Genomic DNA, 15563 nt, shown 5'->3' with positions numbered 1-15563 from the left:
AAAAAAAAAAAAAAAAAAAAAAAAAAAAAAAAAAAGAAAGAAGGAAAGTTGATGTCTTAGTGTTCCTGTTTTACAGTTTCTGTTACTATTGAATTGTTACCAATGACCTGTTTGCTACTCAGACCAGAATATCTAAGAGTCGTTCCACGTGTGGTTGGAACAATAGTGTTACTAGAATAAATGTACTCTCAGTCAAGGTGACCACTTTGAAAGGAACGACACTCATGTGGATTTTAAAGTTCTCCTGTTGGAATAACCTGCATATTTCCATCCTTACGTGTTCCTCTATATTTGCAGGTGGAGAATTCTGCAGAATTTCGGAAGCACTGGCTTAGTGCCATGGTGAGTCAGCATGAACTTAATTTTGTGAGTGGGCTACTTCTATATTCAATTGACTGTAGCTTCATACCTCTCATTTGTTTATAAAGCCCTACTATGTAAATATTACCACAGAATTTAGCATCTCAAAATTAACAGATATTTACTATCTCATAGTTTCTATGGGTCAGGAATCAAGTGCGGCCCAGCTGGGTGTCTCCAGCTTAAGACCTCTCAAGAGATTGCAGTCAAGCTGTGGTCAGTGGGGCTGCTGTCTCGCCTGAAGACTTGATTGAGGAAGGGCTGTCTTCTAGGCTCACTCACGTGGCTGTTGACAGGATTTAGTTCCTTGTGGGCTGTTGGACTGGGGACCTCAGGCCCTGGCTGGCTTTGGTTGGAGCCTTCCCTTAGTCTCCTCCCATAAGAGTCTCCATAAGGCAGCTGATCACATGGCAGCTGGCTTCGTTCAGAGTGAGCAAGTAAGAGAAAAGGAAAAGTCCCCAAGGTGAAAGCCGTTACATGTGTAACCTAATCTTTTGCATGGTACCTCATTACTTCTCTCATAGTCTGTTTCTTACAAACAGGCCACTAAGTTCAGACCATATTCAAGGGGAGGAGATTTCCCAAGGGCATGAATGCCAGAAGGCGAGGGTCACTGCTGGCCATCAGAGAAGCCACCTCCCCACCTCCCCAAACACCTGCACTTGTTCCCTTTCTCTGAGGCTGTATCTGGATCCTGAGCCGGTTTCCCCATCCCTCTAGGGGAGGAGCATTGCCTGATTCTTGCTAGCATCTCCTTCATATTTGCTCAGTCACTCCTCCATTAAACATGTCTACATTGAGACCTACTATGCCAGATTCCATGCTGGGCACTGGGAAGTCAGCAGGAAACAGGCACCATCTGTATGCACAGAGGTTCTTTCCTTCTGGCCTCTTACCTGGAACCCTGTGGCTGCTGTAATCCTCCCAGAGGACAGCTAGTGCCTGGGTGATCCACAGGATTGCCAGGGCAGAAGCACTGTACCTCTGTCTGTGGCCTCCCTCCTGTGGCCTCTTGCTGGGCCTCCTCCCAACACTGCCTCCCTGACGGCCATGTGCTTCCCCACCAGCCTGACCACCACCCTCTCTTCAGCAGCCAAACCCTGTTTCTCCATCCTGAGAGTCTCCAGTTTAGGGCATCCCACCGTCTTCTGAGTGGCGGACCCGTTCCTCACAGGGTAATGACTTGTGTAGTGAACCGAGACAGTACAGGAATCATTCTCATTATTATTATTCTACACACCTGTCAAGGCAGCTACAAAATTAGTCACATTACCACAGCATCATCCCCATGGGGCTGCATAAAAGGGAACATCGATCTAAGGGTTATGCTTGTTTCCTTTAACTTAATCTTCACGTCGAAGCTCTTTTACTAAAAGGACATCTGATTTCATTATAGAAGCCTAAGCTTTTTGTCATCAACACTGGTTCATTTCTTTAAAGGCTCCTGTTTTACTGCTGTCAGAGGAAAGGCTGTTAGGTGGCCGGGATGGTCAGGAGCCAGTCTGCTGTCCCCAGCTCCCTCACACTGCCTGGCTGTAGCCCATTTTCATTCTTTGTGATGGCAGAGACACCCCTTTCACCACAGGGTGCTGCAGGCGGGAGGATCTGGACCAAGATTTCATTTTCAGGCTCAGCGGGGTAGTCTGGTCTATAATGCCACATGGTAAATTGCACAACAGCTGTTTGGAAAAGACTGCTCAAAAGCCAGTCACTATGTTGATGTTGGAGTCCCTCCTTGAGTGTTGGTGGGCTTTAAGGAAGTAAGAGGTCCCTGGAAAGGCTTGCTGAGGCCTGCCCCAACCCCTCCCATATCCCTGAGTGTTGGCAGAGATCACACATGCAGCTAAACTTAGCTCAACGCCACGCCACTGTCAGCCCTGCACAAGGCAGGTGTTGCATGGATCTCGCTAAACTTGCCCTCTCTCTGTCACTGCTGTTCCGGTGTGTCCCTAACTGCTGAGAATTAGGATCAGGCCTCCTGGCTCCCCCTTTTTCTGTGGTACAAATAAGAGTTTGTGTTCTCCTCTTAGCCTCCCATCTGTAGCCTGATGAATGGACAATGAAGGAAGAATGCTTATTGCTGACCACAAGCCAGAGAGGAGGGGAGTGTAAGAGATGGCCTGAGGCAAAGTGAGATTGTGACTCATTGAAACAGAGGTCTGCAACTCTCTCCTTAGTATGGGGGCACCCAGTGATCTGCCTACAGCTGCCTGCCTTTCCTGATTTTTTTCTCACCCAACCCTCCCTCCTTCCTCCTCCTATCTCCCACTCCCCACATCACTGTCATTTCTCCTATAAGCTGTCTCCTCCTTGCAGGCTTTGCCTCCTCACCCATGGAGCTGTCTGAGAGGAAACATCCTCTCCTAGTGCAGGTCCTCTTTCCTTCCTTCTCCCATGCCACATGCTCCTCCTTCCTTGAATTCCTGCCACAGTGCTGCAGCTGTGGTTGGGGATGAAGGTGAGTGGCCTCCATGCCTGTGGTGGGTAGGTTAACAGATCTTCTGCGGATAAGAGTAATGAGCATCCACAAGCAGAATGTGGGTTTTTCTTTAACGGAAGAGGGTACCTAGATTTAGGGCAGGGGTAGGTGAGTGTTAGATGCCTTTCCGTTCCCTCCTCATCTATCACCATCTTCTGCATCCAGCCTCCTGGCTCCTACAAAAGGACTGTTTGTCTCCACCTGGATCTTTAAGACTTTCTGACAGTTGTGTGGTTGGGGATTGGAAATTACCAGTGAAGAAACCCCCAGGATATGTAACTCCTGCAATTCAACAACAAAAAGATAAACAACCCAATCAAAAAACGAGAAAAGGACTTAAATAGACATTTCTCCAAAGAAGATACACAAATGGTGATTAAGCACATGAAAAGATGCTCAACATCATTAGTCATTAAGAAAATATAGGCCAGGTGCAGTGGCTCATGCCTGTAATACCAGCATTTTAGGAGCCCAAGGCCAGCAGATCACTTGAGGTCAGGAGTTCAAGACCAGCCTGGCCAAGGTGGTGAAACCCTGTCTCTGCTAAAAATACAAAAAAAATTAGCCAGGTGTGGTGGCACACGCCTGTAATCCCATCTATTTGGGAGGCTGAGGCAGAAGAATTGCTTGGACCTGGGAGGTGGAGGTTGTAGTGAGCCAAGATCCAGCCACTGAACTCCAGCCTGAGCGACAGAGGGAGACTCCATCTCAAAAAAAAAAAAATAAATAAATAAAATAAAATAAAATAAAATAAAAGAGGAAGAAAATGTAAATGGAAATTGCAATGAGATGGTGTTTCATATCCATTAAGATGACTGTTATCAATAAGTCAAAAAATAACATGTTGTCAAGGATGTGGAGAAATCAGAACTCTTATAATTGCTGATGGGAATGTAAAGTGGTACAGCCACTGTGGGAAGCCAAGAGTTCGAGACCACCCTGGCAAACATGGTGAAATCCAATCTCTACTAAATATACAAAAAAAAATTAGCCAGGCATGGTGGTACATGCCTGTGATCCCAGCTACTTGGGAAGCTGAGGCACGAGAATGGCTTGAACCTGGGAAGCAGAGGTTGCAGTGAGTTGGGATCATGCCACTGTACTCCAGCCTGGGCGACAGAGTGAGACTCTGTCTGAAAAAAAAGAAAAGAAAAAGAATTTGTATATAACCTAGCAATTCCACATCTAGGTATATACCCCAAAGAACTGAAAACAGAAACCCAAATGGGCAGGGCACAGTGGCTCATGCTTGTAATTCCAACACTTTGGAAGGCCAAGGCAGGAGCATTTCTTGAGCCCAGGAATTTGAGACCAGCCTGGGCAGCATAGCAAGACCTCATCTCTACAAAAAAACTAAAAAACAAAAAATTAGCACAGCGTGGTGTTGTGCACCTGAAGTCCTAGCTCCTCAGAAGTCTGAGGTGGGAGGATTGCTTAAGAGTCCAGGAGGTTGAGGCTGCAGTGAGATATGATAGGGCCACTGCACTCCAGCCCCAGTGACAGATCAAGTCCCTGTCTTGCAACAAAGCAAGCAAGAAAGCAAGCAAGCATGCGAGAAAGAAAGAAAGAAAGAAAGAAAGAAAGAAAGAAAGAAAGAAAGAAAGAAAGAAAGATTGATTCAAACAGATACTTGTGTGCCAATGTTCATTGCAGCATTATTTGCAATAGTCAAAAAATGGAAGGAAGGAACCTGTGTCCATCAACAGATAAATGGATAAACAAAATGTGATATACCATACAATGGAATATTATTCAGCCATAAAACAAATAAAGTTCTGATAGATGCTACAATATGAGTAAACTTTGAAGACATTATACCAGGTGAAATAAGTCGGTCACAAAAGGACAAATATTATATGATTCCACTTATATGAAATACCTAAAACAGGCAAATTCATAGAGACAGAAAGTAGATTAGTGGTTACCAGGGATTGAAGAAGGTGGGAATGGATAATTACTGCTTAATGGGTACAGCATTTCTGCTTGTGTTGATAAAATATTTTTTTGGAAATGAATAGTGGTAATGATTGCACAACACTGTGAATATAATGAACACCACTGAATAGACACTTAAAATGGTTAAAATGGCAAAAATTCACGATCTGTATATTTGACTATAATTTTTTAAATTGAAACAAAAAGAATAGAAAGAAAGAAAGCTCCAAAAGGAAGATATACAGGCACAGGCTCTGGAGGTGGAGGAGCCGCAGGTGGAGTTTAGTAGGTCATTTGCCAAGAGGGTGGCTGTGGGCAAGTCATGACACCTTGGACAAAGCTGCAGCCCTCCTGGAGTCTTGGTTTTTTCGTTCAGGATAGTGAAGTGAAGTGTGTATGAGCATGGGCTCTGGACTGTCTGGGTCCAGTTCCTTCTTTGACTCTGTCTGTGTGACTCAGGCGAGTTACTGAGCCCACTCCCTTTGTCTTCCTCACCTGCAAGGTGGGAACAATACAACTTACTCCATTGGGTTTTTGTTAGAATTGGATTATTTTGTGTAAAATTCTTAAAATAATGCCACGTACATAGTAATTGCTAAATGAATAGCTGTAAAATGGAAGGGTGGGTTGAATTAATAAGCAATGAGGAGATTTGTTTAAATTAAAAATTAAAAATGCTAAAATATTAAAACCAAAAGTGTCCACATACTCTAGCATTATAATAGCTTTATTCTCCTGAAATATTTAGATTTTGCAAATTCCAGATAAGTTTATTGAAACAGATTTTCTCTTTTTCTTTTTTGGTGCTCCTGCTGTGCTGGTGCCCTAAGCATTTTTTGTTTGCCTAAGTGGTAATCCACACAGGCTGCGGGGAAGGTAGATAAAAAATTAATTACCTATCTTAAAAGGTGGCTTTGTGGCTTAAGTAAGATAAATGTATGTGAAAAACTCCTTTGGTAGCATGCATTGCTCCTCAGTCCTGTGAGATACAGTGACCCTGTTGATAATAGATGTTTGTTTGCAGCTTATGGTGAGCAGGATCCTAAGATGGCCCTTAAGATTCTGACCCCACCCCAGGTACTCGCCCCATAGAATCCCCTAATCCCCTGCGTAGGCAGGAACATGAATATGAGAGGCACAGTGCCACTCCCATGATTAGTTACTAATCAACTGACTGTGAATGAAAAAGGACATGATCCCGAGTGGGCCTGACCTTTGTAAGAAAGTGAAGTATTAGATGCTTTCCTCTGGCCGGGACAAAACAAACTGCCATGTTGTGGGAGTGTCTACAGAAGGAGCCCCCTGGAAGGACGTGCAGGCAGACATCTCCCAGATGCTGAGAGCAGACCCTGGTGACAGTCAGGAAGGAATCAGGACCCTCAGTCCTACAACCATAGGGAACTAAACGTTGCCAATAACCTGAGTGAACTTGGAAGGAGATCTTTTCCTGGTTAATCTCCAGATGAGGACACAGCCAGTGAACACCTTAACTAATTTAGCCTTGGGAGTCCTGAGCAGAGGACTCAGCTGAAGCTGTGCTGGATGCTGGACCCCAGGAACTGGAGATAATGAATTTGTGTGGTTTTTAAATCACGAAATTTGCAGTGATTTGTTCTATACAATAGAAAATGGATACCCTCTTTTCTATCTCAAGATAAAATTCAAGATTGAGTTTGCTTAAGCGGTAATTCAGTTCCTGGTATGGATTGGTCTGGAAGGTTTGCAATATATTTGAACTCTGTGCTGGTTCCCATTCATCATGAATCACCTCTGCTCCCTTATTTCCAGACTTGTTCTTTTATAGCTACTTACAAGGGAGCATTTCTGCTTCAATCTACTTCTACACATACTTTTAAAACACCAGTATAGTGTCTTAACTATATTATAAGAAGTAAAAGGGAAGTCGAATATATATGTATTCTGAAATACATATATATTTATATATAAATACATATTTCAACGTGTAAGTGTGAGGCACAGTCACACTAGAAGACATGAAGGACTCAGATGTTTTGGTTGCACATTGAACAACAGGGAAGGTCACAGGCACACAAACCAGCTGACTCAGGATCTTGAACTCACTGTGTGAGTTTTTCAAAATAGTGCACACCCCCGAGTAAAATTCTGTACAAAACAAAGTACAACCTTCTGTGCATTTACATGTTAGCTATATTTCCAAAAATGTCAGTTAAAAACTTGCAAAAAATATTTTGTGCTCAAGCTGGGTTTTATGTACATATAAAGGCCTGTCATTCACATGAACATCTATTGCTACATTCACACGTCATCCACAATGCAGGAAAAATCTTGTTTGGAACAGGAGCCCATCCACTAAAGGCCAGGAACCCCCTTTCCTGTCATGATAAAATTCAAAGTTCTCCAAATTTCCAAAATAACCCCCAGCGAACGATGCTGCTGGCCAGCTGCAGTGTGACATTCAAGTGCTATTATGACTGTGGTGCCCTCCTCCCTGCCTGCCTACCTTGAATGGTCTCCTAGATTTATCTCTGGAGGTTGTTACATTGAGAAGGGAGACGTTGTTAAACATTTAAAATGCTTCTATTGCAGGTTTTGGCTTGTTTGGTAAGATGACAATATTATAATGAAATTAAAGATACAAAAACCGCTAAGTGGTGATGACAAAGGAACAATCCACCGCAGAGGGTCCCCTTGCCTTGTGCCATGGGCAGCTTCCCAGCAGAGACGCGTGTGGAGGCAAAGCTGTGAGATTGCATGTGCACACCAGAGCCGTGGAAGCAGGAGGTAGCTCCTGACCACGGATGTTTGCAGCTGCCAGTGTTGTTAGTGTCACGGTGAAGCTGGGGGTTTAGAAGATGTGAGGCTTTAATGATGTTGATTTCTTCTGCTGCCCTGGGGGTGAAATGGTGAGGTGCAGTGTGCTTCTCAGAAAGCAAGAGGCCGCTGCCACCCAAAATGAGGGCTCAGAAGTGAGACTGTTCCCACTTGCTGCAGGCAGGAGGACCTTGCCCACGCGACCTGAGGGAGCCTGAACAGCAGGGAAGAAAGATCCTTGGGTCCTGCCTGGGCCTCTCAAAACAGCACCAACTAAATTCTTTTGTGAGAGACTCTAGAAGGAGAATGCTCAAAAATTAACCTGCTTCCTGAGGCTCCAATTGCAGCAAAGCCTTAGGAGGGTTTTCCTGCTGGGAATCCCAGCTTCCTACAGCCCCTGCGGGGAAGCTGAGAATAGAACAGCTCACTAGCCAATGCAGAGGCTTCCTCAGCACGTAAGGCCTCAGAATCATGAATTGGTTTTTAACTATGTGTCGGAAGAAAACTGAGCAGGAAGGCTCACTCTTCCCCAGTAGCAGCAGAATGAATTCATTCTCAAGATGTGCTTCCATCCAGGACAGAGAACCTCTGAGCTCCTGTTAATTTGAATTCTGGATCTGAGTGTGAGTTCCTGCCTGAGAGAATCTGAGGGATAATGCAGCTTCTGAGCTCAGTTTCTGGTGTGGATTGTTCTGGGAGGTTTACAATATATAAGAGCTCTGTGCTGGTTCCCATTCATCATGAATCACCTCTGCTCCCTATTTCCAGACTCTTTCTTTTGTAGCTACTTACAAGAGAACACTTCTGCTTTAAGCCAGGAATGAGAAGGGCCCTATTTCATTAAATGCATTGATCAGACACAGACAACTCTCATAACATCTGTCTGTCCAGAAAGCAAGATGAGTAGCGTGTTGAAACTTCACTGGGCAGTACTTTCATGGCCCAGCAACAATCCTTTCCCCAGCAGATGGGAATATCAGAGTGATCTCTCTGCCCCCATTCACACCACCGAGGAAAGGGCAACTCTAAATGTGAACTAGAGTAGAACTAGGAGTTTCAGGTTTACTACAAATAAAATGATCTAAAAATATTTGGTTCTATCTCCCTCCTAGAGCCACAACTTGTACTCAGGGCCATTATGTTCCTCTATTCCAAAATGTGCATAAAAAATTTCAACAACTTTAAAATTGAGATTTTTTTGTACATCTCTTAATATTAAGACATTGGGAAGCATCTCTTTTTCTTTCATAGCATACAAAATAATGGTGTGTCTTATATCAACAGTAGCATGGATTCAATGAGATACTACAAACAGACAAGGTAGCCATGGAAAGGACCTTTCCTGAAATTTAAATGAGTGAGAAGTGCCCTGTGAAGAAATCTTAGGTTGCACATTTTGATAGGGTTATTAGATCTACAAATGGCAGAAACAGGAAAATGTTTCCAGAGTGCCAAAGACTACTGTCTTAATCAGCTTAGCTACTATTTAAAAAATACCATAGAAAGGGTGGCTTAAACAACAGACATTTATTTCTCACAGTTCTGGAGACTGGGAAGTCCAAGATCAAGGTACCAGCAGATTTAGTTCTTGTTGAGGGCTCCCTTCCCGACTTGCAGATGATCACCTCCTTCCTATATCCTCACACAGCAGCAAGAGATAGGAAGCAAGTTCTTTGGTCTCTTAGTGGGCACTGAGATCAGGACACTCTCTAAAATGCAATTCATTTTGCTGCCTGTTAGTCTCTTATAAGGGCACTAATCTCTCATGCCCTTTTCTAAACCTAATTATCTCCCAAAGGCCCCATCTCCAAATACCATGACACTGGGGGTTAGGGCTTCAACATATGAAATTTTGGAGGAACACAATTCCGTCTACAGCAGATACCATTACCAGTGAGATGGTCCTTCACTTGAATGGCAGTTTTCCTGTCAATTCTGGTTGGACATAGTGCATGCAATGGAGTGACTCATGTCTGTCCATCCGCTGAGGGTCATTTTTGATATGCCACAAAACACCTAACCTGGGCCCTTTTCTAGTCAATACTTTTCTGTCAGTTTTAACATGGTACCATTATTGACTGCTTATCTGATTAATTATGGCTTCAAAGCATGAAGGAAAAACTTATATCCCAGGTGGAAGGTAGATTTAAGGAAAGAAAGGAAGCTTTCATTTTGGTTCAAAGAATCCATGTTATATGTGTAGGGTGGTGGAGGGGACCAGGGTCATTCCTTGTGGGGGAAGGTTGTGTTCAGCATCAAGTGTGATATGAAGCAAGAATGTGATAGAGTCAAGAAAATGGGCAGCAAAATGGATTGCATTTTAGAAAGTGTCCTGATCTTAAAATACAATGGTTTTACTGGACTGTGGACAGAGAGGAACATAAAGCGCAGTTCCTCACCCTTGGTACTAATGACACTTCACAGATAATTCTTTGTTGTGGGGACTGTCCTGCACCTTCTAGGATCCCTGGCCTCTGTCCACTAGGAGACTTTACCCTCCCCACCATTCAGGTCATGACCATCAAGAATGTCTCCAGACATCACCTAATGTTCTCTGGGAGGCAAAATCCCTGCCCCTGCCCCCTGCCATGCCAAGTTAAAAACCATTGATATAAACTGTTCTATTCAATTTTAGAATCACATTTTAAGAAGGTAACAACCAAGTTAGAAAAATATCCCCTGAAAAGGGCAATGATTACATTAAAGCATTTATTGAACCTGTACAACATGCAAAGCGTATGTTATTAAGTAGAATTTAAAAGCAAGGTCCTTGGACCTCACATGTCCATTAAATGCTCCTCATTCAACACACGGTTCCATAATAATCTTTAATTATTTGAAGAGTTCTTGATTGATGATGGACTAGACCAAGTGTGTAGAAGTTACAGGAGATAGACTTCATGATACAATGCAAAAGCTTTTAGTTGCTTTTTTTTTTTTTTTTAAATAAATACTATTACATTAGTGTACTAAGTAAAAAGTCAGAGCTTCTCCCTTTTCCCCAAACTCACTCAGCAGGTGCAACCACAGGTTATAGTTTGGGAGGTTTTCCAGACCCTTTCAGGCAAAATATATTCATGTTGAAATGGTGGCAAATGTCCTTCCTTCCTCCGCTTCTTAGGCATCTACTGAACCAGCCAACTGCTTGCTTCTCTCCTACGTCTCCCCTTTCTCACCTCCCACTTTGTGGAGAGTCTTTCTGCCACACTGATTCTAAGACTTTTTTTTTTTAATTGTGAAAAGTTTCTGACTTCCACAAAAGCATAGAAAATAGTTAAAAAGAAAAATCACACAACTTCTCACTATCTAGATTTAACAACTGTCAAGATTTTGCCACATATATTTCATTTATCCCTTTTATTCTCCAAAGTATTTGAAAACAGATCCCAAACGTCATGTTATTTCACATCCACATATGTCAGTGTGTTTCTCAGAAAAATATATAACTCTTAGATTCTTACCCTGTAAAATCAGAGGATGTACAATGGAGGATGGAGCTGAAGAAACTGGGGGAGGAGGAGCAGGAAGGGAATGGGGAGGAGGCTGGGAAAGGGAGGAGAAGAGGGATTGTCAACATCTGCATGGTCAGCAGCTGGGAGAGAATGACTCAGAGCTGCTGGATTGGGGATGAGAGCAGGGTTTGGGGTGAGATACTGAAAGGCTGGGGGACTCTGAGATTCATTAAAACAGAGAGGAGAGACAACAGGATACTAGAAAGATTATTCAGAATTATATTTGATCACACTTAGGTTCTTTCAAAAGACTCAAAGACTGAATTTTAAAACTCTAATTTAAAATATTGGAATGTTAAAATATTACCCTACTCTCAGTTTAAACCATGTGGGAATTGGCTCCAATAAGGTGCATGTACATTAAATGCATTAGTTTAACTTATAAAGAAAATTAAACATGTTAGTTTATCTTATGAAGAAAATGGAACCCATAGTGTGCACTCAGTGTTGCAGACATCTTAGAAGGAGTGTTCTTCTACAGATCCCCTTACAGTAGTCCAGGCTCCACTCTAAGTGGACTATCTATTTGGTTTAAATTCACAACAACCTTATGATATAGGTACTATTATTATTCCCCTTTTACAGATGGGGAAACTATGGCTTGGGGAGGTTTCAATGTCTTGTCCAAGATCACTGCTTTTGGAGGCACAGCCAGCTTCTAAACCCATCATCTCACAGTAAAGTGCAGCTGTCAACCATTCTGTCCCAGGAACTGTGCCATGGGTGGGATGCCCATCTGACAGTGGCGTGGAGGTTCCCATGGCTCTATACTGCTGGAAATGCCACATTCCTTTCTTGGGGTCCCTCAGGGGTTTCTGTCTTTATAAATTCCTGTAAAAATTCAGACTCTCCTTGGGAGGGTAAAACTAGCAAGGTGAACTCATTGCTTATGAATGAGCTGGAAGGGAATGAAGTGATTAGAAGTAGGAACTCAGACAAACCTGGTCTCAAATCCTGCCCCTGCCCTTAAAAGCTCTGGGACCTTGGGCAAATGGCTTAACTTCTCCAGGTCTCCTACATTATTCCCAGGGTTGGAGGCAGGTAAGGATGAGGGAAGATGGAATTATTTATAAGTACTAAGAGGAGAACACATTCCTCTTTGAAAGATACTGAAAGGCAGCAGTATCAACCATAAGTTTCACCGGTGGGGCTACTGGTGTTGGCCTTTTGTTCTCCATATATTGGAGGCTTTGAGAAGGCTTCTTCAGTTTGTGTCCAATAAAGGCTAAGTCATGGTTCCTGAGGAATGTCCCTGCTATTGATGTCACTTTTGGAGCTAAATTTTGCACCACTGTTCAACATTGTAAAACACAGCCAGGGCCCTCTGCAGTGCACATCCAGAGACCAACCGTAGAGGCAAGACTGTCAATGCTGGACAGGAGACCAGCACTGGGCAAACTGGGATGCATTAGTCATCCTTCTTGACAGCTCCTGGAGTGATCTTCACAAAGTTGCCTATGTCAACGGAACACAGTTTGTATAACTACATACCAGTCCTGAGAAGGGTCATTAAAAAAAAAAAAATCCTTCTGGTTAAAGTTGAAATTATTACAGTTTTTATCCTTGGTGATTAACTTGAAATGTCTCCACTCATGAGAAAAAGCTAGAGAAATAAATAACAAAGTTGTTTAGTCTCTATTTGGAGAAAAGGCTAATCGTTTTTGTCTCTAAAATAGATAACAAAATTACTTGATCTCCATTTGGAGAATGAAGCTATTTTCTCCCTCTCAACCTCTTTTTTCCTCAACTATTTTATTCCCTCAATATTTTCACACATAAGGAAAAGGTGAAATAGTAAAAACCCATATATCCTCCACCTAGTTTTCAATAATTGTTCACATATTGCTATATTTGCATTGTCTCTCTCTTTTCCCCTATATATGTCAAATTTGTTCACTCTCCTTCTCTCCATATGTGTGCAAATGTGCCATATTAGAGTTCTTTCTTTCTACATTCTTGAAAATATTTATATATATATTTTCTTGTTGATTTGAAAGTAAGTTGCAGACATGACACTTCACCCCTAAATGCTTAAGCACACTGCTCCTAAGAGGAATGAGGGCATTCATTCAAATACCATAATTGTACTTAAGAAAATTAACAATTTCATATAGTTATCTAACATTATTTTTCCCAGTTGTATCCAAGTCAATGCCTTTTATAGAAAAAAGTCACATTGTTGTCACTCAATAATGGATTTAATTTTTGCCTATTCCCTTTTAGTCTTTATCTTTTTGAATGCTGCTTCACACAATAGCCCCAAAACAACTTGTCGATAAAACTTGAGTTTGTTGCTTACTATGGTAAAAGAGAATGCTACCTTGGCCAGGCACAGTGGCTCACACTTATAATTCCAGCACTCTGGGAGGCTGAGGTGGGTGGATCGCTTGAGATCATGAGATTTAAATCAGCCTAGCCAATATGGTGTAACCCCGTCTCTACTAAAAATTAAAAAATCAGCCAGGTGTGGTGGCATGCACCTGTAATTCCAGGTGCTTGGGAGGCTGAGGCACGAGAATCACTTGATCCCAGGAGGCAGAGGTTGCAGTGAGCCAAGATTGAGCCACTGCACTCCAGCCTGGGCAACAGAGCGAGACTCTGTCTCAAAACAAATAAACCAAAAAACCAAGAAAGAATGCTACCTTGACAGAGCCTGATGGTGTCTCAGAGTAGGAAGGGCAGTTGGGACATTTATTGAGATTTTGAAGTCAGTTTAAGGTGGGTCTTTCAATGTGAAGTGGGGAATTAGAGCAAAATTAGTTTGTAATCTGTACTTCCTGTATAAATACACTATGCTCAGTAGCCTCGGGATGAAAAGTGTTGTTTCTCTAGATGTTGGCGATAACTCAAGAAGTTAACCTAGGCCTGGCATACCACTGGTCATGTGGATCTGCCCTCCCTCCTTGTAAAGAGAAAGAAAATGAGAGGAGGAGGAAGACGAGGAAGAGGGAGGAGGAGGAGGATGAGAAGGACGAGGAAGAGGAGGACTAACCCAACACAAGCCTCCTGGGTCACATCCACCAGCACTGAACTAAGAAGATGCAGATGGTACAGAAACTGCGTTATCTTCCTTTGGTTCTTTGAAGAGTGTTTCATATGGATAGCATATGATGCAGCTCACAACATCCATGGGAATATTTGGTAGAATTTGTAATAAGATATGTGAAACTGTGTTCAGGATTGGCTGCAAGGAACTAACAGCCATTGGTGTCATTTAGAATTGCATCTGGCTGCTACTAATCAAAACCCTAGTGACCCTAGCAAATTAGAAGTCTGTTTTTCTGCACTTAACATAACAGGTGGAAGGTGACAGTCTTGTGTTCACAAGAAAGCTTTACCTTGTTGCCAGGGGCCTAGCTCCTTTTGTTCCTCTGCTTCATCATCCTTAGCACTGGCTTCACTCCTCATGGTTGCCATATGATCACAAGTGGATGCTGGAACTCCAGCAATCATGCCTGCTTTCCACATAATGAGAAGGAAAGAGAAAGGGCAAAACAGCATGCCTTCTAACTTAGTCTACCCTCTTTAAGAAACTTCTTGGAAATTCCAGTGACTTCCAATTTTGTGGTCTTTTTACCTGCTCTGAATAAAACTGGGTTTCAACTAGTAGGAAGAAGGGGAGAATAAAGATTGGAGAAACAACTGATAGCAGTTGCCAAATCATTCAAACCAGTTTATGTCAAACAGGAAGGATACATGGGAGCCCCAGGGAAACAGGACAAGAAGTACAGGTCATGCCTCATGGGAAGCAAGAACTAGGAACTAGAGGCTATTGGAAACCCAGGTGGCCACTCTGGGAAGTCTCCTTCTCGGGCTGTGTGGTTTCTCTTCTGTTCTTCACTCGGCACACTCACCTCCTACTTTTCTTTTTCTCCATCTGACTCTTTCCTTCTCTTTGCACAATGTAAAAAATGGTCACTTTGCATACTAAATTCACATATTCTCTGCTCAAGGAAACTGGTATATATAGGGCTTCTCTGAATTCTGACCCCCCAACCTTCCAATAAGGAGAATCTGATTACCTCGCTTTAGTGAGAACTTAATGCTGGTCTGACTCTCTGTGGTCAAAGAGCCACTATGTACAAATCTGTCTGCTAGTTTCGTGTGGGCGTGTACTGGGGTAAGAGGAGTAATTCTCGAAGGAGCACTCCTCAGCCAGAATGGAGGCTCTCTTCTTTTAATAGTCATAATAGAGTGAAATGAACTTCTCTTTACAAAAACATAGATAACCAGGAAGTTAAAATTTAAAAAAAAGTTCTCCCTGACAATTAGGAAATCCTTGAGACCCTGTCAGACCCTCCACATGCCATCCAAACCTCTGCATCAATGAAAGGGTAGGTTAACTCCCATATCATCCTTAGGTGCTTTCTGTATCACTTTGAATCTTAAAACAAAACAAAACAAACAAACAAAAAAAACCCTTGTTATTTATTTCTGAGCTGGGTGGGGATGCCCAGCTAACCAGAATATCCCATTCTCCTTTC

The sequence above is a fragment of the Rhinopithecus bieti genome, unplaced genomic scaffold, assembly GCF_001698545.2.
Source record: "Rhinopithecus bieti isolate Rb0 unplaced genomic scaffold, ASM169854v2 scaffold_36840, whole genome shotgun sequence".
Lineage (NCBI taxonomy): Eukaryota > Metazoa > Chordata > Mammalia > Primates > Cercopithecidae > Rhinopithecus > Rhinopithecus bieti.
This window is presented reverse-complemented; position numbering follows the sequence as displayed.